Source organism: Hyaena hyaena, unplaced genomic scaffold (assembly GCF_003009895.1).
Source record: "Hyaena hyaena isolate Hyena2069 unplaced genomic scaffold, ASM300989v1 scaffold_153, whole genome shotgun sequence".
NCBI classification, from domain to species: Eukaryota; Metazoa; Chordata; class Mammalia; order Carnivora; family Hyaenidae; genus Hyaena; species Hyaena hyaena.
The window spans coordinates 2,485,529-2,510,951 of record NW_024080785.1 but is presented as its reverse complement, the minus strand read 5'-3'; the positions used below and the strand labels follow the sequence as shown (position 1 = coordinate 2,510,951).

Sequence of the window (25,423 nt, the reverse complement as noted above, 5' to 3'; positions counted from 1 at the left end):
TTTGTATGTAAAATGTTGGGAAGGCTGAGGTGAGGTACTATATTTGAACATGCATTGTAACCTATGAAACGTTGTGAGAATGGTAGCCATTTTTATTACTTATTCAAATGTACTTTAACAAAGGCTTTGGGCTTTGCCATCTTGTTCCTACTCTAACCTTCTTGCATAATGACACCAATGATTATGCAAGGAAAGGGACCCCATTTGCATGGGTTTAGTACCCTACAGTTGCCTCCTTCTTCCTCCTCACCATTTTCATCAAGTAATCTGCCTTTTGCTGTGAGAGACACATAACTTTCCACACACACAGTGTTCCTCTCACACATGACATTACTACTCATTTTCCCATGTCTTATGAGGTCAGGGTTAGCTTTCACTACTCCCTGAAAATGGCACTTCCTTTTCTCACCACCATTAGTACTCCCATTAAACTGTGGAGGAATAAATGTGTTTTCCTAATACAAAAATAAATTCTAAAAGAACAAGTCCTGCTTAATTGGAACACGGGCTGCTTTTGGCTGGCTTTTTTGCCAGGTAATTTGTCAGGAGACAGTTTGAAGGAAGTGCTGACAGAATCAGAGACTAGATTCAGATTCAACCATTTTTCCTTATCATGTTTAAATATGGCCCCTTATAAAATTACATCCTTAAATCTGTTAGGCTGCTCTGATGGTTTAAATAATCTGCCTCCTATATCCAAAGCATCGAGGTTACATATTATCTAAGAGGTAATATACTCTCCAGTGTTCTTTTCAATTTAAGAAATTTCTTTCCCATTCACACCCTTCCACTGCCAGAGAATCCATACTCTTATTTGGTGGGGCAGTCTGTAGCATTATTGGGCAAAAGTAATTGCTGGGAAATTCTTTATTATATTTTACAAAAGTCTACCTCCCTATAACAACCCCAGCATAGTTCTAGTTCTATTCTTGGGAGCTTCACAATGTAATTTTTTTTTCCTTTCTAAATATTCCTTCATCAACTGAAATATTCCTATCTTCTCTCTTTCTTGTCAACCTCTGTACCCTTCTGTACTTACTTCAGGCAAGGAAGTAAGGTGTCCAGCATTATGTAGAATTACAAGCTTTGCCACTGGAGTCGTACCTTTATCATTTACTAGGTGGGCAGTCTTGGGCAAGTTACATGATTAATACCTCCATACTTCATTTTCCTCATCCATGAATTGTATTATTACAGTGTGGCATATTTCATAAAGTTGTACTGTTTTTACTTGCATGTAGATAATCTACATAAATCACACAGTAGGACTAGGTATAGAGATGGCACTCTACAAATGTTCATCATTAATGAGGGTGATAAAGATGATATGGTTTCCTTCCTCATATGGCCAGACTACTGAGACCCTCTAATCTATCAGAGTCCTTCTTAAATTATAATGCCAGGCTTGGAGGAAAAAGCTTGCTGTAATCAGGGAAACTGAGAATTAGGTGGGATGTGTACCACTTAATCTGGATGTTAGCTACTTGAAACCAAGCGACTTAGTTTATTCCTCTAAGCTTTTATTTCCTTATCTATAAAATGGGCATGATAAGATTATATGCTTTGCCAAGTGTGTTGTGAAAATTTAGGGATGATACTGCACTGAAGTACTAAATATGTGTAAATCATGGTTTTAAGCACCATATTTAAACACAGTATGGAGGCACCTGGGTGGCCCAGTCAGTTAAGCATCCAACTTCGGCTCAGATCATGATCTCCCGGTTGGTGGGTTCGAGTATTGGGCTCTTTGCTGACAGCTAGCTCAGAGCCTGGAACCTGTCTTCAGATTCTGTGTCTCCCTCTCTCTCTGACCCTCCCCTGCTCACACTATCTCTCTCTCTCTCTCTCAGAAATAAAAAAAAAAAAAAATTAAAGAAAAAAAATTTAAACACAGTACAATCACCTTGGCAAACAGTTAACATTCAATATTATGACAGGAGAAGGTCTGAGAGGTTCAGGGTGCAGCTGTCTGCCTCTAAAGTGATATTTTTGCCCTGAGCACAGAAGCTGTTGTCACCCCACCCCTGAGAAACTCCACGCATATCTTAACCGCATTTCTGCCAGCTCTACTGCCAGACACTTTAACAGGAAGAAGACAAAAGGAAGAAGATGAGAAGAAGCTTGGGGAAGCATAGGAGAGAAAGAGGAAGAGGGAGAGCCTGTAGGAGGGAGAGAGAAGTAGGGAGCACACCAGGTGGGTGGTCGCTCTCAGATGGAGGGAACAGGAGGAGAGCCACCAACATGAGAAGGGCCCTCTCTTATTTTCCTTCATCCATTCCCAGTTTCTTTGCAAGCATCTATGCTCAATCATGCTTCATGTGAAAAATAGTAAGAAAAAAAGAACCCTACAAAATTCACACCATCACTTACTTAGAAAAAAGGCAATGGCATGAAGAAAAATGAAAATTAGCTTCGGTATCAGATGCATTCTCCTTTTTAAAATATAGTTGCATTTTCACGGTACTCATCATTAAGCCCTTGATCTGAATAGTAGATTAGAAGTGTTGCCTTTAATTCGTTGTTTAGATTCCTTTTTTTGCCCTTCACTGGTGAAATCTTTAGCTCTGCCAGAAAAGTTAAGGCATTGTAGGGGGAAAGGATATTCCTACTTCCTCTTGGTACTTACAGGAATCTGGAGGATCAAGAAAAGTTCTCTCCACTGGGAGAGTTTAATGTAGAGCCTTCTTCTTGAATCTGGAAAAAATGCTTTGGAAGCATATTGATGTCCAGAGTTACTAATAGGCCTAAGCACCTCTGTACTCTGAGTTTTGGAAGTTTACTCATCACAGTCCAGTGATTCTCAATCTGGTGACAGATTTTCACCATCTCCCCCACCCTCCGCCCCCCATATCTCCTAGACTCCCTGGCCATAGTTTAGTCTTAGATGCTACTAGTAAGAAAGGTTGTCCCCTTGACAATTTGAAGGTGAAACTAAAGAGAAGCCATCACCTTTCCTTTTTGTAAACAGCATTCAGGCTCCAGGGCTTCTGGAAGAGGGTCTTAGGCTTCCCTGAATCACCCTCCTTGGAGCAAAAGCAGCTGTAGTTTTCAATGGCAGTTTTCTGAGATTCCTATTCCTAGGCTGCTGATCTTTCCTGAGGTTTTCAGAAAACAAAACAGAACAAAACAAAAACCAGCAGCTGCCCCTAATCTTTACTCTCCCAGCCATCCCACCGGTGTTGTGGCATCTGACCCTCCACATGAAGTCTTTCCCTGTTTGGAACACCTGGAATGGTTTCAGGGTATTTTTTCATGGTACTCTGGTTGTGCCAACTGCACCATAGAATTGCCTGGAAAGCTTTGGAAAAACCCTGACACATCACTCCCACTTCTGGAGAGGGGCTTCAGCACCTATATTTTTAAAATGCTTTCCCAGTATTTCTCCTGGGCATCCAGAGATAAAAACCGCTGTCTCAATCTCGAATTGAACACCTGACCTCAGCTTTTGGCTTCCTTTTTTGTCAGACTCACATTTCTTAGTCATTTCAAATCCGCTCTATCAAGTGAGAGAACTCGCTCTATCCCTTCCCTCAAGATGTTCTCCTAACACACTGAGATGAGGCCAATAGAAGCAGTTTTCAAAGTGGCCTAGGGTTTCTTGGTGCTTCACAGAAGAAACGTGGGAGAAGCAAATGTCAGTGCAAATATAAATATGTAAAGAAATAAGAGTAAATTTTAAAAGTGAATTATTAAAAAGATTTACCAGGCAGTTAGAAAAATAACCAAAATTGTACTTTTGAAAATGAAAAATATGCCAGTAGAACCAGCATCCCAAAGGACATATTAGACAAAGAAAGTAAAAATTGGGGACCTGTATATTAAATATGAAAAAATTCCTCAGCAGACAGCACAGAAAGGAAAATAGTAAGAAGAATGCACTGTATCTTTTTTTAGCACTTTACATATACTTTCTCTTATAATCCTCACAATAATTCCATAAAGTAAATACTATTCCTTCCTTGCCTTAGAGATGAGGAAATTGAGACTTAGGGAGGTTACATAACTTGCATAAATTTCTATACCCAAGAAGAGATAGAGCCATTGTATTTGATCCAGAGAGCCTGGCTTCAGTTTTGCTACTCAGCAACTATGATATGTTATCATCAGGAAAATCGAAATTAAAAAAAAGAAGTTGATGTGGAGGCCAAATTTGTTCTAGAAGACAGAGCAAAGTAAAAGCAGGTTTTTTTTTTGATAGACAATGTCTGAGACTTTTCCAGAATTGATGAAAAATAACTATCATCAGGTTCAGTAAGTTCAAAAAAGAATGACCAAAAAAAAAAAAAAGATAAACCCATACTTAGACACAGCAATGTGAGACTGCAGAATACTAAAGAAAAGGAGCCATTGATGTTAAAGGCAGCCCATTAGAGAAGACAGATCACCTAAAAAGAAAATCCTTTACACAGACAAGTTGCCTCTTATAAGCAGCAGTGGAAGACAGAACACAGTAGGATATTATCTTAAAAACAATGAGTAAAAATAGTTATTGATGCACAAAGTATACCCTGCAAAATTCTTTCAAGAATGTGGACAAAATAAAGACGTCTATACTAATAAAAATTGACAGAGTGTAACACCTAGTTCTTTACACTAGGAAATGTAGAAGGTATATTTAAGGAAGAAGGAAACTTATACAAGAAAGACAGTCTAAGTTACAGAGAAAAAAACTGCTCATCAAAGAAACTGTAAATATATGGGTAAATCTAACCAGGTTTTGTATAAAACAATACTAATAATATCTAATTTATTGGTGTGAAATATAAGACAAAACTAAAACACTGGGCAAAGATATAACCTGGGAGGGGGTTTTCTGTCAATGTGTTCTAGGATCTGTGTTTGAGAGGAAAGTAAGATATTGTTTAACTTAGGGCTCTGAAAATAATATAGAAGTTCATGTTTCTTTGAAAGCGCTAAAAGTATAAAAACAGAATGTGTATCTTCCAAACCAGTAAGTAGGAAAAATGAAATGAAGAAGAGGCAAGTTTAGTTGATTCAAAAAAAAAAAAAAAAAAAAAAAAAAAAACAAGGAAGGAAGGAAGGAAAGAGGGAAGGAGGAGAAAAATGAAGCCTACAAAAAGGTACACAAATAACAACAACACTGAAGGGTAGGAATAGATGCACATTTCAGTAATGATTTATTTAAGTAGACAAAGTCTATAGTTAAAAACAATTATCAGACTTTATGTCTAAAAATCCATTAGAAGCCCATTATTCAGACACACCTTAAATAAAAGAACCTAGAAAGTTTGGAAGAAAAACGTAGTAAAAAGCTAGATCAGAGTAACAGTAACAAAACAAAACAAAACAAAACAAAACAAAACAAAACAAAACAAAAAAAGGGAAGGAAGGAATTGATATGTCTATATCATCACAACTACAAAACAGGCCTGCAGTTCTCTATAATGAATGCTGTAATAGAAATAGTTACAGTCTGTTGTGAGGGAAAAGGGGAAAAAAACCTCTTCTCAGAGAGGTTAGGGGAAGAGTTGAAAGAATATGAAGGAAAAAAGGAAATAAACATTTGGTCATTGTTTCTTGAGCAGCTGCCTATTCCTGGCCCTGACCTGAGCGATTCATTTGCATTCTCTCCTTGGAATCCTTCTGACAACTCCCTACAACATGAAGAGAGTTAACTCAGGTTAACTAGGTTGCCTAGGGCTCCTCTGTGGCTGAGCAGGACATTGAATTCAATTCTGTCAAACCAGACAACCCACCATATGAAAACTGAGCCTTAAGTATTTGTATGTAAAATTACCAGATAAAATATAAGATAACCAGTTAGATTTGAAATCCAGACAGACAACAAATAATTATTTTTGTACAAGTCTCCTATGCAATATCTGGGACATACTTATACTAAAAAAATTATTTACCATTATTCTGGAATTCAGAATTCAGAGGACTAGGAGTCCTCTATTTTTGTTTTTTTAAATCTGGCAACTCTAAGAAGAGATAAGATAAAAGGGAAGACAGAGGTGAGTTGAGATCTGAGGGTGCTTAGCAAAGGTGTCCCAAAGCAACACTCACCTCCTTTCCTCCAGTGACAACACATTTTTTTTAAATGTTTTTTTAAATTTATTTCAGAGAGAGAGAGAGAGCGAGCACGTGAGTAATGAGGGGCAGACAGAGAGGGAGACACAGAATCCGAAACAGGCTCCATGCTCTGAGCTGTCAGCATAGAGCCCGAACCCATGAACCGTGAGATCATGACCTGAGCCGAAGTCAGACACTCAACTGACTGAGCCACCCAGATGCCCCAGAACACATTTAAATGTATGAAAAAATGTTTATGGCCTACCATTTTCTTAATTGTTATTTAAGGGGGGGTTTTAAACTGAGCTTGTGGGAGAGGAAGAACATAGGCTGGGCTCTTCTAAAAGAATATTATCTAGTGAGCTATATCCATAGAAATATGTAGGAGCTGGGTATAAATTCATGTAAAAGTTTTATGACTGTTAATTTGCATGAAAATTATAATTGTGTGATATTCTATTTTAAACATAAATTCATACAAATACTCATGTGCCAATTATCCATACACACTTGTATTGTTTTTCTGCACATTAGGGGAATGGGAGATTTCTAATTGAAATTAACCAAGAGCAGTGGCATAGCATGTAGTTGGAGAGGTTCAGAGTGGAAACATCTCACACAAGATGCCCCACCCCATCTTTCTATCTTCAAGTCGCAGATGGAGACAACCTGATATACAGTGGTAATAGGTGATTTTGCTTTCAGCTCTGACATAATGTTATGCCTTGCAACATTATGCCTTCCTCTAAGAGAGGAATCTATAAAAAAGGAAACTGGGTGCTGAGTCTGGACATACTATGTTCTTCCAGTGCTTTGGTACTGAGTTCCAGTTTCTACATTTACTCCCAAACCCTAACTTTTCAAAAGGTCAAACTGTAACAAAATGCCCTCTGCCCTATGTTTATTCTGATCATATACTCTTTCTTTGATGATTCAGAATGTAACTTAAAGATGTTTTTATGCCTCTAAGCCACCAATTCAATAACTTACTACAATTGAGGCATAAGGTAGAATGAAACAAATAAGGCTTAACAGCAGCTCTACCGGCATCTGGATAACTGAGGACTAGTATCCAACCTCTCTGAGCTTCAGTTTAGCTACCAAGAGTTAGTTGTCCTTCAAAGAGCAAGGAAAGGAAGCACAGATAAGCCCTCTGTAAAGAAAATGTTTTCTCTAGTATCTGGTTATAGATTAAAGGATTTATTTTTCTGTTTTAAATAAAGTTGAAAGCTATTTATTTATTTATAAAGATTTTATTAATTATTTTTTTAAAGTTTATTTATTTGAGGGAAAGAGTGCATGTGCACGGGTGAGCAGGTGATGGGGGGAGCAGCAGAAAGAAAGAGGAGAGAGAGAGAATCCCAACACAGGACTCCATCTCACAAACCTTGAGATCATGACCTGAGTCAAACTCAAGAGTCAGACACTTAACTGACTGAGCCACCCAGGAGCCCCAAGATTTTATATTTTTAAGTAATCTCTACACCCAGCGTGAGGCTCAAACCTACAGCCTTAAGATCAGGAGTCACACACTCCACCGACTGAGCCAGCCAGGCCCTCTGAAATCAATTTATTTAGATGGGCAGAAATTCATTCATGGGTTCCAATGGTGCCAACAAGATGACAGCATAGAAGACTGGAAGCTTTTATAGTCAGAAATCAGCCAGATCTGGCTTCTAACCCCACCTTATATAGAATACATACTGTGAGATTGAGAGGATTAAAGCTTAGCATGATGTCAGAGATAGGAAGTGTCAATAAATGTTCAATCTCTTTATTTAAACAAATATTAAAATAAATATGAGCTTTTCCCCTATACTCTGTTTCATTTCAGAAGTGAAAAAGAGCAAAGGGAAGCAGTCAGGTACAGTCATTCTGATAAAATGAGACAATAAAAGGCCTGCGTGTAATTTTGTTGAAGCACAGACAAAAAACAAGGTCACTGGGCCACACGTGAAGTACCAGACATCCCCTTTCTTAGTTAAAATTAGTGACTGGAACTTATTCACTGAAACAGAAAATTGCCTCTGCTTGCTGGCAACATCCAGTATGGGGCAAACCCCTACTGCCTTAGACCCTCTCCTAAATCACTCCACCAAACCCAAATTCTATGATAGATTGTTTCTAACACCATCTTATTGAGTTAGCCCGTGGTGCCCCATGGTGTGTGTCCTCCCTCTCTGCAGTGAGTAATAAACCAGAGTTTTTCAACTACAGGTGTCCCTGTGGTCTTTGACTGAATGTCATTGACAGATGGGACAGCAAGCTGAGAATAGTTTCAGATTTATTACAGGAACTATAAACTCTACAGTGGCTATAGGGGGGAAGAAGGATGATAATTATTGAATAATACTGTGTCCTGGGAATTTTGCATATGTCAATACTTTGGATCCTTACACTTCTCATTTGAGTTAGATGTGATCTCTCTTTTATTGACACAAAAGCTGAGGCTTATTGGAGTTGACCAAGGACTGAGGCATGGCAGAGGTGTTTGTCAATTAGAAGTATACAAGGCTGAGATTTTTTTTTTTTAGAGAAAGCCTAGCTAAAAGGAATAAAGCCTGTATCTCTCCCTGTGATAGCCTCTCCTGTATGTATGGCAGAGTACAGGGACTGGGGCCAGGATGCACAAATCGTCTCTGAATATTCCTCCTTGTAGACATAAGCTCTTAGAGCAGCCGTTAGTTGTGTCCATGTGATTAGCACTTAAAATAGAAGGTTGGGAATATGGGATGAGAATGAACCAGCCACCTAATCACTCAAGGAGCTCATTCAAACCACTGATGCCCCATCCTAGGCCACTGGATCAGAATCCATGGGGAGACTTAGAAATTGGTGCACTTAACAAGTTGTTCAGGTGCTTCTGAGACAGACCCACCTAGAGAATCACTGCCTTAATGTAATGGACTGTCACATTTCTTGTCAATCCTTCAAATTTCATACATCAAGACTCCATTGAGAGTCCCACCCTTCTGACCTCTCTGTCTTCACTGACCTTCCTACTCATGAAATTACCCCAGCTCTGAGAGTCCACATCATGCAACTTGTGCCCGAGTACAAAGGCTGCTGGAGAAAACTCAAACAAAATTCACTTTCCTGACCTGCAGTAGTATCCAGGTGACCTTAATCTTTGATTTTGTCATTAGCAGTGTAAAGGAAAAATTATCTAAACCTCACCTGGAACAGAGTTTTATGTGTAATCCACTCACTATGTTCTTCTGGGAAGCAATTAGCATTCCTGATAAAATGCTTTCAATTTTTTCTAATAAGCCTTAATGGTGTTAAGACCTGGTATAGAAAACTAGCTACCTATACCAGGTACCTATCCATCATTTGGCTAATGATTTTTACTCAACATTATTTCTCTTTTTATGCAATCTAATAAAAATATCTAACCACTTTTTTTTTCTGTTAAAGTCTCTGCCAAGAGCAACATCTTAGAATTGACCTGTTTTAGGTTTTTTTCTGTAAACATAATCTGACATTAAACTTTCAAGTTCTTTTAATTAAATTTTCTTTTAAAATTTAATAGTAAAATAAAGACTATTATACCTCTCTCCTGCTTATAAGTCATAAAAATTTTGACAAATACAGATCCCCATGATGACATGATCTTTGCATTTGTTGTTTTATATCTATAAATTGTAGCTTTCCAAATATATTATTGTCTCCTAGACAGAAGGGGTCATAAACAGCTTTGAATATTTCTACATGTCTCTACCTATATCAACAAAGAGCAAAGTAGATAGTAATCCCTATTTTACTATTAAATTTTTTTTTCTGAAAACAATTAAGAAAAAGTTTTATTTGACATTTGCTTCATAGAAAGATCTGAAACAGGCCAATTTAACAATTTTGCTCTTGGTAGAGATGTTTTTAGGATATATTGTAAATAATATGGTGTATGGAGAGAGAGAGACTGAGGGGGGAGTGAATTGATGAAATTTTTAAATTTAATTCTTGCATATCATGTGCAAATCCCAACTAAAGCTTTTCTAAGTTGGGCCCCTGGATGCAATAAAGTCTGTGCTATATGGTCACTGTTGTACAAAGAGATTACAACCTAGAGAAAAGATAAGACTTGTACTAAAGTAATCTTAGACACTGTGTAATAAATTACATGAGTGCCATTGTATAGGTGTGAAATAATAAGAAACACATACATTTGTCTCTGCCCCTTTATTATCCTTTAATAAACTGGTAAATGTAAGTTAAGTGTTTCTCTGAGTTCTGTATGATAGTCTACAAACTAATCAAATCTGAGGAGGAAGTAGTGGAAAACTATCATTTGCAGCCAAATCTGACAGAGTGATGTGTACCATGAGGACCTACTACTTGTGACTGGTATCTGAAGCAGGCTGGGAGCAGTTTTGTGGGACTGGATCTTCAACCTGTGGGGTCGGACTCTATCTCCAGGTAGACAGTGTCAGATCGAGTTAAATTATAGACCACCAACTGGTGTTGTGGAGAAATATTTGATGTGGGAAGAGAAGCCTCTGTACATTTGTTAACCAGAAGTGTAAGAATTAAGGTATTTTCTGTTAGTAGTAAAGGGAAGTAAAGTAGTTAAGGGAAAGACTAGGTGGTTTTCCTAATACACCAGGTGACACAGAAAGAAGAGAACAATTTCATCTGTCAGTAGAAGTAAATGCCCTAAGACGTGGTGGCTGTGCTGGTTCTGATGACTAGGAGTCCCCAGGGAGAAGATGAAGCAGCGGTGTTCTAGGTATGGATCACAGTTTTACAAAGAAGATAATGTATAATATGCATTTGGGGAAAGATCCGCCATTCTAATAATTGACACAGGGGGAACAGGTTGGAGAATAGTGGGAGATAATTCATGTCAGGCGTTCTCAAACTAGACCCCAATATTTTGAAACCAGAGATTGCTGGGAACCAGAATAGATGGGTGATTTATTTTTTCATGTGATTCTAACAGTAGAAGCAAGAATTTGTCTTTACAGAAAAGAGCAAATACTATAATTCCATTTATCTGAATGATTTTGAATAGTCAACAAGAAAGAGACAAAAAGTAGAATGGTGGTTACCAGGGAGTGAACAGAGAGTAGGGAGTTAGTGTTTAAGGGGTACAGAGATTCAGTTTGGGGCAATGCAGAAGTTCTGGAGATGGATAGTGGTAACGGTTGCATCATGATGTAGATATATTTAATACTACTGAACAGTACACTTAAACATGGTTACAATGGCAAATTTTGTGTATTGTTTAGCAAAACAAAAATAAGAAACAGGAAATAACTTGTCTTTAGGGCAGACACTCGCTTTAGTCAAGAAAGGATATTTTTGGTGAGCTTTCTTATAGTACAAATAGAAGGTATTGAAGATGCTTAAGATGTGGATAGACCACATTTCTGTTCAATGGGCCTTGTTCTTTAGAGATGATGATGGGACAAACTTATTTCTGATACACTCGAAGTGGAGCTTTACATAGGAAGGGATAAACCTGAATTTGTGGATGTGAAGGTAAGGAGAGGAGCATTCTGCCCCAGAATCATGAGTAGGCCTCAATAGCATGGCCATACCCCAGGGTTAATGAGAGATAGCTGTTCAATACCTCCACAGAGAAGTAGTGATGCCCAAATCAGATGATCCTAACTTTAAGGCTTTCATTTCCCTCTACAAAATTGCAACTTTTAAGTTATCATCAAGCCTTCAATATAGTTCACAGGCCAGCACACCACAGCCTGTGGGCCAGCCACCTATTTTTAGGACTAAAGTTTTTCTCATCACAAATACTTGTTTACTTATTATCTGTGGCTGCTTTTGCACTGACACTTAAAGAGTTGAGAAGTTGTGACGAGAGTCTATGGTCTATGAAACTAAGATATTTATTATCTAGTCCTTCAAGAGAAAGTCTACAGAAAAATTTGTTACAGATTCAAGTTAGTTGTGTTTGAGATGGAGCCAGAGGTCCCTTGTTCACTTTCTAGAATGAAGCCAGCCAGAAAGGTGCAGAGGTGGGGACCCTGGGTGGCTCTAGTCAGTTAAGCATCCAACTCTTGGCTCAGGTCATGAGCTCATGATTCATGAAATCGAGCCCCACATTGGTCACTATGCTGACAGCATAGCACCTGCTTGGGACTCTCTCTTTCCCTCTTTCTCTGCCCCTCCCCTGCTTGCTCACTCTCAAAATAAATAAATAAACATTATTTATTTTGTTTATTTGTCCTTCTGTGTTCTATAAGCCCAAAGCAGCAGTCAGATGAGAGGCACCCGCTGCTTTGGGCTTATAGAACATGGAAGCACAGTCTGGAATGTCTCAGAAATCCTTCAGGAGAGGACTGAGCTTCCTGTTATAACTTAAGCAAAACCTTGGACCTTAAATATAATTGGGTTATATATTTGAGATCCCATGTATAAAGGTTTGTAATTTTGGACTATGTGTAGGACTAATCTTAATCCCTAAGGAGATCCAGGAATATAACTTTAGCACAACCTCTAAACAGTTGAACAAATGGTGTTACTTAATGCAGAATGACACTGCACAGGCGTGTTCTATAATTACAACCCCAAATGAATAGTATGTTGCTATTTTCCTAACAGCGTTTGAGGTGATGGGGGAGTGAAGGCAGGGAAGGTGGTGGGATGCACTTTTTTGAATAAAGACATTTCAGGCGTAACTCCAGCTATACACAGGACAGTTGTAGGCTTTCATTAACATTTCTTGAATTTTTTAAATCCTAAGATTTAAATTTTCCTAGAGTAGTGAATGGATCACTAGCCAGCTATGGTAGATTGAATTTCCCTTTCAGAAAATGAAATTATTCCTAGATACAGAAGAGAGGTACATTTTGATTGCAAGCCATTCTCTACCCTGTATGGCTGTGGGGAATCCCAAGTGAATGGTGCTCAGATTTTGGCATCATCAATTGGCCAGGCAATGGAAACCAGGCTGAACTTCTTTATCAGAGAATAGGGTGTTACCCTAAATTCTATGAGCTCTGAGTTTTGGATTGCCTATTTATGTGTAATGCTCCAGCTCGTACAACCTCCCACCTGGTATTAGCCAGAAGGGCTGAGCATGCTGCTGTTCCTTAATAAAACACTCTCCCATCCCTCCCTCCCACAGCTAGGTTACTGGAACATCTGTAACATGTGCATTAAATTCACAAACTCCACTCTTGTTAAAAAAAAAAAGATGACTTAATCCCCAGGAACTGCAATCTTTACTTGACCAAGTATTTTGAAATCACAGTTATGTCCAAAGTTGAAAAGAGAAGCAATATTTGGCCTTAGCAACGATTATTATTTTTAGAACATTTTGGGTGCTAGCCCTTCAATGTGTTCATGATTATGTGCCATAATTGGATTGTCTTTTCATTCATTCATTCATTCATTCATTCAAATATCCATTCCAGAGATGTTGAGCACTTAGTATGTGACAAACATTGTTCCCAAATACAAGGATGAAAAATGCACAGTTCCTCCTCTTGTGGAAATCATATTTTTAGGAAAGAAACTCTGCTTAGGTTAAGTTTGATTATGGTTGTCTTGACAAACACCATTGTCATCAAAAATAAGATGTGACAATAGGAATATTTGATTAATATTTTGACATAATTCATACCATTTGAAGACACTTTGCAAAGTAATATCTCAAAAATGTCTGACTAATTATAGAATTTTTCTCAAAGCTATTATTTTCAAGGATATCACTGATTTGTGCATATTACAATATTATTTAATATATTTTTGATGTGTTATTTTGGTTATGACGTGCTAACATCTATTGTATTAGCACAGTGGCTTAAGACATAGTAGACATCCAATAAGCATTGAACTGAATTTTAGATTTGGAAAGCATCTTTAGGAATCAGCTAGTCCTGTAGTCTGTGACCTTAATTGGGTTTTGGACCCTTTGAAAATCTGATGAAATATGTTGGCCTTTTGTCCCCAATTTAAAAATAACATATTTACTTGTACTCAGACTCTTGTATACAAGTTTAGGGGATTGGTGGATCACCCTATGTATCATCAACAAACCCCTACATCATCCACCTTATAATTATTGAAAATCATTATTTACAACAGGAGTTGAAAAATTATGGCCCTGAGGCCAAATATAGCTCATCTCCCATTTTTGTATCACCTATGAGCTAAAGATGGTTTTTACATTATTAAATAGTTTCATATTATCTTCAAATTTGCCTCTTGGCCTGCAAAACCTAAACTATTTACTATCCTGTGATTTACAGAAAAAAATTCGCAAGCACTGGCCTAAAATGGTTAGAAAATATTTTCTAAATCACTCAACCAATTACTAGAAAACAAAAGACTAGAATTCATACCATTTGATTCCTCATCTACTGGTCTTCTCATTACTTCTTTTGATCAGTTAAAATATTGACTGATTGATTGGTTTAAACCCAATACAAAAAACAACAAAGAGTTGAAAATGTGGAGTCGTTAATAAAATTTATTAGATTAATAATTATGCAGGTGTGTAGGAAGTTGAAATCCAGGAATTAAGTGATCCATCTAAAATTATATTACAAATTTGTTAAAGAAGCGAGATTAAACTCTCAAACTCAAATTGTGCATTACTGACTTACTTTTTTAAAATTTACATTATATTCTATTTCACATATTTGAAGTGTAATACTTCTTGTAATTGCGTGATTTTAAAATTGTTTTCAGATTCCTCCTGTCATGTAGTACTGCAAAAGTAGGATGAAAAGAATTATAATAACCATTATACACATATTATTTTGAATATACTTCTTTTAGAAATTTTGAAGTACCTGATTGCTGTTGATTGTTTTCTTCTATTGATTAAGGCTGCCAGAATAGTTTTAAATCATATGTGAGAATATTACCAATAATAGAGCTTAAAGATTTTCATGATAAAAAAACACTTAAACTATAAACTTTTTAATATGTAAAATGCAATATCAAATGCCCAGAGGCCTCTTTGGTGGTTTTAGCAAGACTCTTTTTTTTTTCTTTTTTCTTTTGACAGATTCTGAAACCACTTCTGTTCATTTTTGACCACTTATGAAAACGGTGTCACCTTCAGAGCAGTGTGTACTACATGGAAATAACTGCACAATTCGTTTTCTAAAGGAGGAATTGTGGTCAAGAGTAAATAAGCTTGCTTTTTATAGCAAGACTGAAGATTCCAAAATAGAACTTCATTGGTAAGTTCACTATGTTCTCTTCATGCATAACCTTCATTCATGAGCCCTCCACCCCAGGTCTTCTGCACTTACCTGAAAAAGCCAGACTTCTCAGGGGAGGTACAGAGATGAGGCACTTGTCTTGATTCCAAATGGGTTTCTTTTCTAATAATAAATCTGCTTGGGCACTTCCATGGACTGCATGCATTCAAAAGGCGCAGCCAGTTCACTAAAGCAAAAGGAAACGATGTGTTCTAAGTTCCGTCGAGCGTCAACAGGAACCACAAAACCTCAAAACTGTTTCAAACACACTAACATTGAAAAACCAGGCTCTTAAAAAGATGAACAGTAGTCCAGGTTGCAAAATGACAGCAAGGCCAACTATCAAGACATAGTAAGGATTTAGGACTACTGTAAGAATCCATTAAGGGGAAAAAAATGATATTATCTAAAACAAAAAGGGAAGATGAACTGTATGTTATGTTTGGAATGAAATATTATATATATAATATTTCCCTTCAAAAATTAACGGAGTTTTTCTATAGCCCACTGGGAACTAGAACTACTATAATCTTATAATCTTATAATGCATTTTGGTGATTAGCTCTGTCATTGATAAATAATATTGACTATGATAAGACACTTTAATTGGCTCATTTAATTAGAGTGAAGAGAGAGGATAGTTCAAGCAGAGACTATTAGAGTGGCAGAATAAGGGAGTACAATTGTCCACAGCGTCACTTTTTAGACTCTTAACATTATCTCCAAAAGAAGATAAGCACACAGTTATAGAAATAAATGGCAAGTATTGAAAGAAAAATAAGTTCCTCAAACTGTTCTATTTTGCCTATCTTGTTATACAGCACTGTAATATTCTAGAAATACTATAACTGTTGTGTAAATTACATGATGTTGTATAGAAATCTGTGAGTTAAAAATGCTAATTTATTAAACATCAGCATTTTAAATATACTCCAGTTTTTAGCTCTCATATGACATTCCTGCATTAAAAAAAAAACAGCGAGCATCAAACACATCATTCGTGGGTTCTCTCTCCTTTAAAGGCCCTAATTAGAATTATGATTTTGGTAGTTTCTGATGATTTCTGGTCTCTTGTCCGTGCTGCAGAATATTCTAGGCAAGTGTTTTATAATTCCTGTTTCCTATTGTTCACATTTTTCGTTGCAAGCATAATATTATTAGTGCACCACACTGTTGTTTTTTTAGTTTCAAGGGAAGGCCTTTTTGTCTGGAAAGTCTTCAGCTACAACAGGTATACCCGTTTTGTGTTATAGGAGTGAAAATGTTATATATTTCAAAATAACTCATCCTGGAGGAATTTTAGTTTTTATTAATGGTAGAGAAGACTATTCCAGAAACAGCCACCTTCTAAGAACAACTAAAATTAAAAAATTGGTAGAATATAAAACCTATTGGTTTGAAGGCTGTAGAAAACTGGCTAGGCAATGAGAACCTGAAGAAACAAAATCCCCAAGGAAAGGGAAGTACAAAGAGTGAATCAGATTTTTAATTCTAGTTTTCACTCAAGGTATTTCTGATTTGTAAGTGACCACTGAGAGTCAGAGAAATTGAGCAGAAAGGGGTAGCTAGAAGCTCAGAAGTGAAGGGCACCTGGTTTAGGGGCAAAATAGAGTCCAGGGACCATCAACAAGGTGCCGCCCTTGTACTCGAGCTTTCAAATAGAACCTTTGCAGGACTTCACCTTTGGAGAAGGCAAGAACTAGAAATGCTATGTCATCACAAGATGAGAACCCAATTTCTAATCTACTAAATTAGTTAGGTAAACAGATGATTAGTTAATAGATTAAGGGATTCACATCATCATAACAGCCTCCCTCTTACCACGAGCATAAGTAATCTCTGAAGGGACACCTGGGGTCTCCGTCGGTTAAGCCTCCCACTCTTGATTTCATCTCAGGTCATGATCTCACAGTTCATGAGTTCAAGTCTGCATCATGTTCTGCACTGGCAGCATGGAACCTGTGGGTTCCTTCTCTCCCTCTCTCTGACCTCTCTGCCTCTCCCCTGCTCACATTCTCTCTTTCTCCCTCTATAAATAAATAAAAAACACTTTAAAAAAAAAGTAATTTCTGGAGCAAAAAAGAAAAAAAAACATTCTAGAGAATGATAACACTATCTAAACCCGTAAATTAACTCTGAAAATTTTTGTATGTATTGTTCAAGTTTCAGTAAATATATACATAGAGAGAAGGCAACAGTGGAGGAATTCCCACTGTGTGGCCGCACGGTGCCAGATGAGTATGAGCAGCTCTCCTCTGAAGCCCTGGAGGCTGCCCATATATGTGCCAACATGTACATGGTGAAAAGCTGTGGCAAAGATGGTTTTCACATCCAAGTGCGGCTCCATCCCTTCCACGTCATCCTTATCAACAAGATGTACTGTGCTGGAGCTGACAGGCTCCAGATAGGTATGGGGGTGCCTTTGGAAAGCCCCAGGGCACAGTAGCCAGGGTCACACTGGTCAAGTCATCATGTCCACCAGTACCAAGGTACAGAACAAGAAGAATATGATTGAGACCTTATGCATGGCCAAGTTCAAGTTCCCTGGCTGCCAGAAGACCCACATTTCCAAGAAGTGAGGCTTTACTAAGTTTAATGTGGATGAATTTGAAGACATGATGGCTGAAAAGTGACTTATCCCAGATGGCTATGGCTATGGCTATGGGATCAAATACATCCCTAATTGTGGCCCCTTGGACAAACGGCAGGCTCTGAACTCATGAGAACCTCAGCACTGCCCGCTCCTATTCCTGCCCACCAATAAATCCTACTTCCTGTCAGAAAAAGAAAAAAAAAAAGCTGAAAATAAATCAACCAGTCATTTCCACTAGTTAAAAAATTAGGTGGAGGAAGAGCAAGAAGAAAGAAATAATAAAATTAAAAATGTTATCAGTAAAACATAAAACAAATGTGCTAGAGAAAGTAAATCTAATAGATTTTATTTTTTTAGATTTTAAAAGAGTAATAAATTTCATAAATGCCTGGAAAGACAGATCAAGAAAAAAACAAAGTACACAAAATACCAATATGGAGAATGATTTTTTTTTTATAATGAAGAATCTTAACTATAGACCCCATTGTTAAGGACATAAAAACAAAAAGGTATCATATCAGTTTTGAGGTAATAATTTCAATGAAATGGAGAAATGATTTAAAAGGCCATAATTTAGGGGTGCCTGGGTGGCTCAATTAGTTAAGCATCCAACTTTGACTTAGGTCATGATCTCACGTTGGTGGGTTGAAGACCTGTGTTGGGTTCTGTGCTGACAGCTCAGAGCCTGGAGCCTGCTTCAGATTCTTAGTCTTTCTCTGCCCCTCCCCCACTTACACTCTGTCTCTTTCTCTCTCTTAGATATAATTAAAAATTTTTTTAAAAAGCCATAATTTACCAAAATGGTTAAAATGACACGCGAAGAAATATGAAATGCAAATAATTTATTTAATATCTAAATAAATTGAATTACTAAATAAATAGATTATAAATAAATAAAAAATAAATTACTAAATAAATTGAATCTGTAACTAAAATCCTTCAAAAGAAATTTCCATGCCTGGCAATTTTACTAGTCAATTCCTCCAAATACTTAGAAATAAAATCGACCTTACATATAATATTCCATAGCTCAGAAAAAGAGGAAAAATTTTCAAAGTGATTTGTTGAGATCATCATAACTTTGATAGCAAATACAGGTAAGAACATTACAATAAAGGACCTAAGAGACATCAACTCTCTGATTAATACAGACACAAAACCTATAAAAAACATTAGCAAAGCAAATCCAGTGATATTTTAAAAATGATAATATATTATGACCAGATGAGAATTATTACAGGAAGGCAAGGTAGTATTAACATGAAAATCAATGAATGCAGTTTACCACATAAGCCAAATAAAGGAGAACAATCATATGATCATCTCAAATAGAGACCAAAGCACATCTTTCAATAAAATTCAACATCAATCCGTGATTTAAAAAGGAAACTAACAAACTAAGAATTGTAGGATATTTACAAAATCCTATAGCAAACATCATGTTTCATTGGGAAACATTGAAAGCTGTCCTCTTGATATTAGGTGTAAGTAAAAGACACCTTCTGTCTACTTCAATTCAACATGGTACCCTAATCCAGTGTGATGAGGCAAGACAATCAAATAAAGGTATAAATATTGGAGGGGTGCCTGGCTGGTTCAGTTCAGTATGTTGATTGTGTGACTCTTGATCTTGCGGTTGTAAATTCAAGCCCCAAGCTGAGTATAGAGACTACTTTAAAAAGAATATAATCTAAAAACATTGATATAAATATTATAAAGAAAGAAATTTGTCTTTATTTGCCAGTGGAATGATTTTATATATAAAAATTCCAAAGAGTACAAACAGGCTAATAGAATAATTAATTTAGCAAGGCAAATGGTTACATATTAATTTGCAAAAAATCAATTATATGTCACACTTGCAACACACAAGCAGAGAATACAGTTTTTAAAATAATACCATTTATTCTTTCTTTCTTTCTTCCTTCCTTTCTTTCCTTTTTTCTAGAGAGAGAGAGAGAGAGAGTATGCAACCATGGGAGAGGGACAGAGGGAGAGAGAAAGAGAGAGAGAGAATTTTAAGCAGGCTCCATGCTTGGCACAGAGCCTGATGCAGGGCTCAATCCCATGACCCTGGGATAATGACCTGAGCTGATATCAAGAGTTGTATACTCAGTTGACTGAGCTACTCAGGCTCCTCTAAAATAATACCATTTAAATTAGCATCAAAGAATATTAAAATAAATCTAACAGAATATCAGCAAATCTTCTATGTAGGACACTGTATAACATTGAGAGAAATTTTAAAAAGACCTCAAATGAATGGAAGAGTATATATTACTTTCAGATAAAAAGATTCAGTATTGTGTGGATGTCCGTTCTCCAAACTACCTATATTCAATGCATTTCATTCTTTTTTTAAAATTTTAATTCCAGTGTAATTAGCATACAATATTATATTAGTTTTAGGTATACCATTTAGTGATTCAGTAGTTCCATATATTGTTCAGTGCTCATCAAAGTAAGTATACTCTTAATCCCCTTCACCAATTTTATCCCTATCCCCCACCCACTTCCCTCCTGGTAGCTGTTTCCTACAGTTAAGATAATGTTTTTGGTTTGTCTCTATTTGATACATATCTAATCAAAATTTGAACAAGTGCTTTCTGTGGAAATTGACAAGCTGATTTGAATATTTATATGATAATGTAAAGGGTCTAAAATGTCAAAAACAGTGATAAAAAAGGGACATATTTGAAAGATTTAAAATACCAAGTATCTAGAGGGGCACCTGCGTGGTTCAGCGGGTTAAGCATCTGTGTCTTGATTTCAGCTCAGGTCATGGTCTCACGATTAGTTAAGATCAAGCCCCAGACAGAGAGCCTGCATCAGGCTCTGCATTAATAGCCTAGAGTCTGCTTGGGATTTTTTTTTTTTCCCTCTCTCTACCCCTCCCCTCATGTGCAGAGTGTCTCTCTCTCAAAAATAAATAAACATTAAATATAATAACTTAAATTACTGGGTATTGAGATTTGTTTTAATCTAAAATAATTTGCACAATATAGTATTAGCACAATAATACACAAATAATTAATGGAATAGTATAGAGTCCACAAACTAATCCACACATATGGGGACACTTAATTTACAAAAAAGGCGGCAATATAGAACAGAGGGAAATAATGGTCTTTTCAATAAATGGGGCTGGGTCAGTTGGACATTCAAATGAAAGAAAAAGTGAACCTTGACTCCTTACCTCACACTATAGATAAAAATCAGTTCCAGAGAGAAAGTTGATCTAAATGTGAAAGGTAAGAAAGTAAGATTTCTGAAGATAACAAAGAAAAGTATCTTTATGACTTTGGGATTAGAAAGAATTATTTTTTTTTTAGAATATGAAAGACACCAATCACTAAAGAGATACTGATAAGCTGAACTATACTTAAATAAGATTTTTATGCCCAGCAAAGACATCATCAAGAGAGTAAAAGGACAAATAGTAGAGTGGAAACAGATTATTGTAGTTCATAAACTGACAAAGGACTCACATCAACTATGGGTCAGTAAGAACAAGATAATACATGGGGTGCCTGTGTGGCTTAGTCGGTTAAGCCTCTGACTTCAGCTCAGGGCATGATTTCACAGCTCTCATGTGTTCAAACCCTGCATTGGGCTCCTGTGCTGACAGCTCAGAACCTGGATCCTGCTTCAGATTCTGTGTCTCCCTCTCTCTCGGCCCCTCCCTGGCTCATGCTCTCTCTTTCTCTCTCTCTCAAAAATAAACATTAAAAATATTTTTTAACAAGATAACACAATGAAGTTAGTATATACAAAATACACAAATAGACAATTTGCAGAAGATTTACCAATAAACACATATTAGTGATTTGGAAACTGCAAATAAAAACTGCATTGAAATACCACTAACTATACACCAGATAGCTGGTGTATTTAAATAGAATTTAATACCTCACATTTAAAATTTTAAATTTGAATAGAGTTTAATGCCTCAGAATATCAAGTGTTGCAGAGGATATGGAATAAGTAGAATTTTCATACACTGCTAGAGGGAGTGGAAAAGTGGCACACTAAAGCTGTATTCTTACAACTGAACATCCAAATGTCCATGAACTAGCAATTGCATTCCTAGATATATAACCAACAGAAAATGCATACGTGTGTGTACCGAAAAAGCTACAGGAATGTTCATAACAGCAGTATGTATGACAGTCCCAATCTGGAACATCCCAGATGTCAATAAAAAATAAAATATGTTATAAAAATGAAAGTGTGGAATGGGTAGAATTGCTCTCACCATGAAAATGAATGAAGTAATGCTATACGCAAAAACTTGGATGGATTTTGCAAACATTGTATTAATATAAAGAAGCCAGCCACAAAAGAAGGCATTGAGTGATTACATTTATATAAAATTTAAATACTGGCAAAACTGATGTAGGGTAAGTCATAAGTAGAAGTGATTACTGGAAGGACTTCTGGCTATCTCTGGATCTGGGCAGTAGTTACTCAAATGTGCTTGCTTTGTGGTAATTTATCTGGTTTTACTCTTATAATTTGTGCACTTTTCTGTCTATAGATTATGCTGAAACAATAAAAGTTTATTTTTAAAAATGACCCATACTGGAAATGCAGTACTATAAGTTATTTAACACTAATTATTTTCACAATCCTATTGTTTCCAAATAAGACTTCAGCCAACATTCTCTTTTCTCCCCAAGGCTTCAGATGGAATATTCTCCTTTCCCAAATCACTTGCATGCTACTGCTCCTTTTCCTAGGTGTGATGGTAATATATCCGCTTCCTCATTTTGAAATGTTTGGCCAGTGCTTCATCCCCAGTGAAATGAGTGCCTGAACAATTAGCTGCTCCAAATCTGTTTTTAGAGCTCATTTGGAACAAATTTGCATATGGCATTTGTAAGCTTCCTGTTCTTACCTATTAAATCAATATGCAAAGTAAACTCTGTTTGAACTCTGCTGTAGATCTTCAGAATCATCTTATGTACATATAAGGAACGATTTCCAATATTGGGACCCTATATAAAAATGAGGCTGGAGATGATAGCATGTCAAATATTTAAAGAGCAGGGGAGGGATCTGTGAAGCTCAGAATCTCAGTGTTTGAAGATACACACTGTTACTGGAAACACCCTCCCAAGTAATCATCCAGTCTCTGCCTGCTCATCTTGTGACAGTGCTGACATTTAAAGTGATTCATTGCTTACAAGTTGAAATGTCTTACCATACTATCTACCCACATCTTCAGTTCCCCCTTTATAGCCACTATGAAAAAGCTTCACCCTTTTCTACACAATAGCCCTGCAAGTACCAGGTGACATTTGCTTTGTCCAGGTTGAATCTCCTCTTCTCCATGCCTGGGGCTGTGATCTGTTAACAGAATACTCATGTGGTATGGTTTTGAGTTTCTCCACCTTCCTGGCCTCTCTGCTTTCAATCCCCATCAGTTAATTTAACTGCTTTCTTAGGGGTTCATCCAGAACTGCACTGAATGCCTTCAGTGTTCTCAGACCTGTGAGAGGATATCTCTTTATGTGCTACTTTTTTTTTCAGAACTGCCTCCACATCTCCTACCATCCTGTGCTTTTGAAGTAAGAGAAGACCTTTTCCTTGATCTTTACTAAATTTTATTTTGCTCCAGGGTTTTTAGGAACATTTTAGATTCTAAACCTGACTACTACATCTTTATTCAAGATGTCCAACAGAACAGAACTGAAGTTCAAGGTCTCTACCCATCCAGAAATGTCTTTTGGAGCGCCAGTCTATTCACAAGTGTCCTTCAAAAGAAGTTATTCTCCAAATCATAAAGCTTATGTTTCCAGAATGTCAATATTGCCAAAAGCGACCTTGCAAAATGCCTGGATGAAAAAACCACATACCTCTATCTAATGAATATTGTTCATTTTCCTTCTGGTAACCTGTGCAGGATGTAACTGTCACAACTTCACTTTCCAGCCACATGAATTAGAATGTGGACTCTGCACAGTAGAATGCAAAGATTTGGAAGTTCATCTGCATTCAAGTTCCTCTCTTTTATCTAGTAAACTAAGTATCCTTAGACCACACAGACTCACTGAGCCTTATTTTACTAAGACAACAGGATAATGCCTATGCCTCTACTGCAGAATTTTTAAAATTTTGCTTGTTTTATGATTTGTGTGACCTTTGTCTAAACCAGTACATTCTCTTTAAGGTATTCCATGAATTTCAAACTCCATATTTAGAGTGTTCTGAAACAGAGACCATCAAGCATCCTCATCAGTGAAGAGGCCCAAGGTTTTCACCATTTAATGCATCCAGACACTGTACTTAGACATTTACAAAAAATGTCCCCTTTAAAGAAATGTCATTACCATGGATGACGATGATGATGACAACTATGACGATATGATGATAATGATGATGATGATGTGCTGATATAAAAATGGGGGCTTTACCCCGGACACCCTGAAGTCCACACCCTAATGATTCTGTTGCTAGAATAACTGATGTCACTCAGTTCGCTTCCTCCTATCATTAGGAGCATGAGGTGTCCTATTTATATGCATGTCAAGATATTATAAGGTATTTTAGGTAGTTGCTAGTGTTGACAAATGAATTTTATGGGGTGAATATGAATGCGCCACAAATCTGTACTTCTTCTCAACAAAAGACTAGATTCAAGGCCAATGAAATTCTCAGGAAATAGGTTTTACAGTACTAACTTTATTTTTTTTCTTAAGTTTATTTAATTTGAGAGAGAGAGAGAGAGAGAGAAAGCAAAAGCCATGGATGGGCAGACAGAGAGAGAAAACCCCAAGCAGGTTCTGCACTGTCAGTGCAGAGCCCAATGCAGGGAGATCATGACCTGAGCTGAAGCCAGATGTTTAACTGACTGAGCCACCCAGGTGCCCCTACAGTACGATTTTTAAAGCAGAACTTGTTTCTCTAGAAGCAGAGTAGGAGCCCCTCCACATTGGGAGACTGCCCTCCCATAGAGAAGATATCTAATGGTATTATTACTTAGGAAGTATTACAACATGGGGGAAGAATTCCAATTTCCAATGTATTTATTGACCAATAATTTACACACACACACACACAAAATATATCTAATAACTGAATCATCAGACAAAAACATTTATTCCAGGTTAAGCCAGGCTAGCACCCAATTATAACCTTCAAACATCCCAATCCTGTTCACAGAAATAGTCTTAGACATTTTCTCTTCATCTAAACCTTAATTTCTTTGCTTATCTTCCATTTCTTTTTAAACTATTTTTTAATGTATATTTATTTTTGAGAAAGAGAGATACAGAGTGTGAACAGGGGAGGGGCAGAGAGAGAGGGAGACACAGAATCTGAAGCAGGCTCCAGTCACTGAGCTGTCAGCACAGAGCTCAATTCAGGGCTCAAACTCACGAACCACAAAATCATGACCTGAGCCAAAGTCAGACGCTTAACTGACCAAACTACCAAGATGCCTTGCATACCTTCCATTTCTACATTTACCTAGCTCTTGACTGTTTTGTTTTGGACTTTGTGCTTGCTATTTGTAGTTGAGGGTGGTTATGACTTCTTAGTTCCAGGTAGCCTACCCACCTGATTGAGCCCTGGCCCGGAACTCATCATCAGTGATGGTTTCCTTGGTTACTTAACA

General features: G+C 37.0%; 1 protein-coding gene and 1 pseudogene across 1 annotated transcript in view; one reads left to right on the top strand and one right to left on the bottom strand.

The window, feature by feature from the left end:
* GPR141 (G protein-coupled receptor 141) overlaps window positions 1-15,394 on the bottom strand; it is a 40,182-nt gene extending 24,788 nt beyond the window's left edge. The window contains exon 1 of the mRNA XM_039239147.1: window positions 15,264-15,394. The gene's annotated coding sequence lies outside the window, so the exon portion shown is untranslated. The remainder of the gene's footprint in view (window positions 1-15,263) is intronic.
* Window positions 15,049-17,845, top strand: LOC120236366 (annotated as a pseudogene).
* The last annotated feature ends 7,578 nt before the right edge of the window (window positions 17,846-25,423 follow it).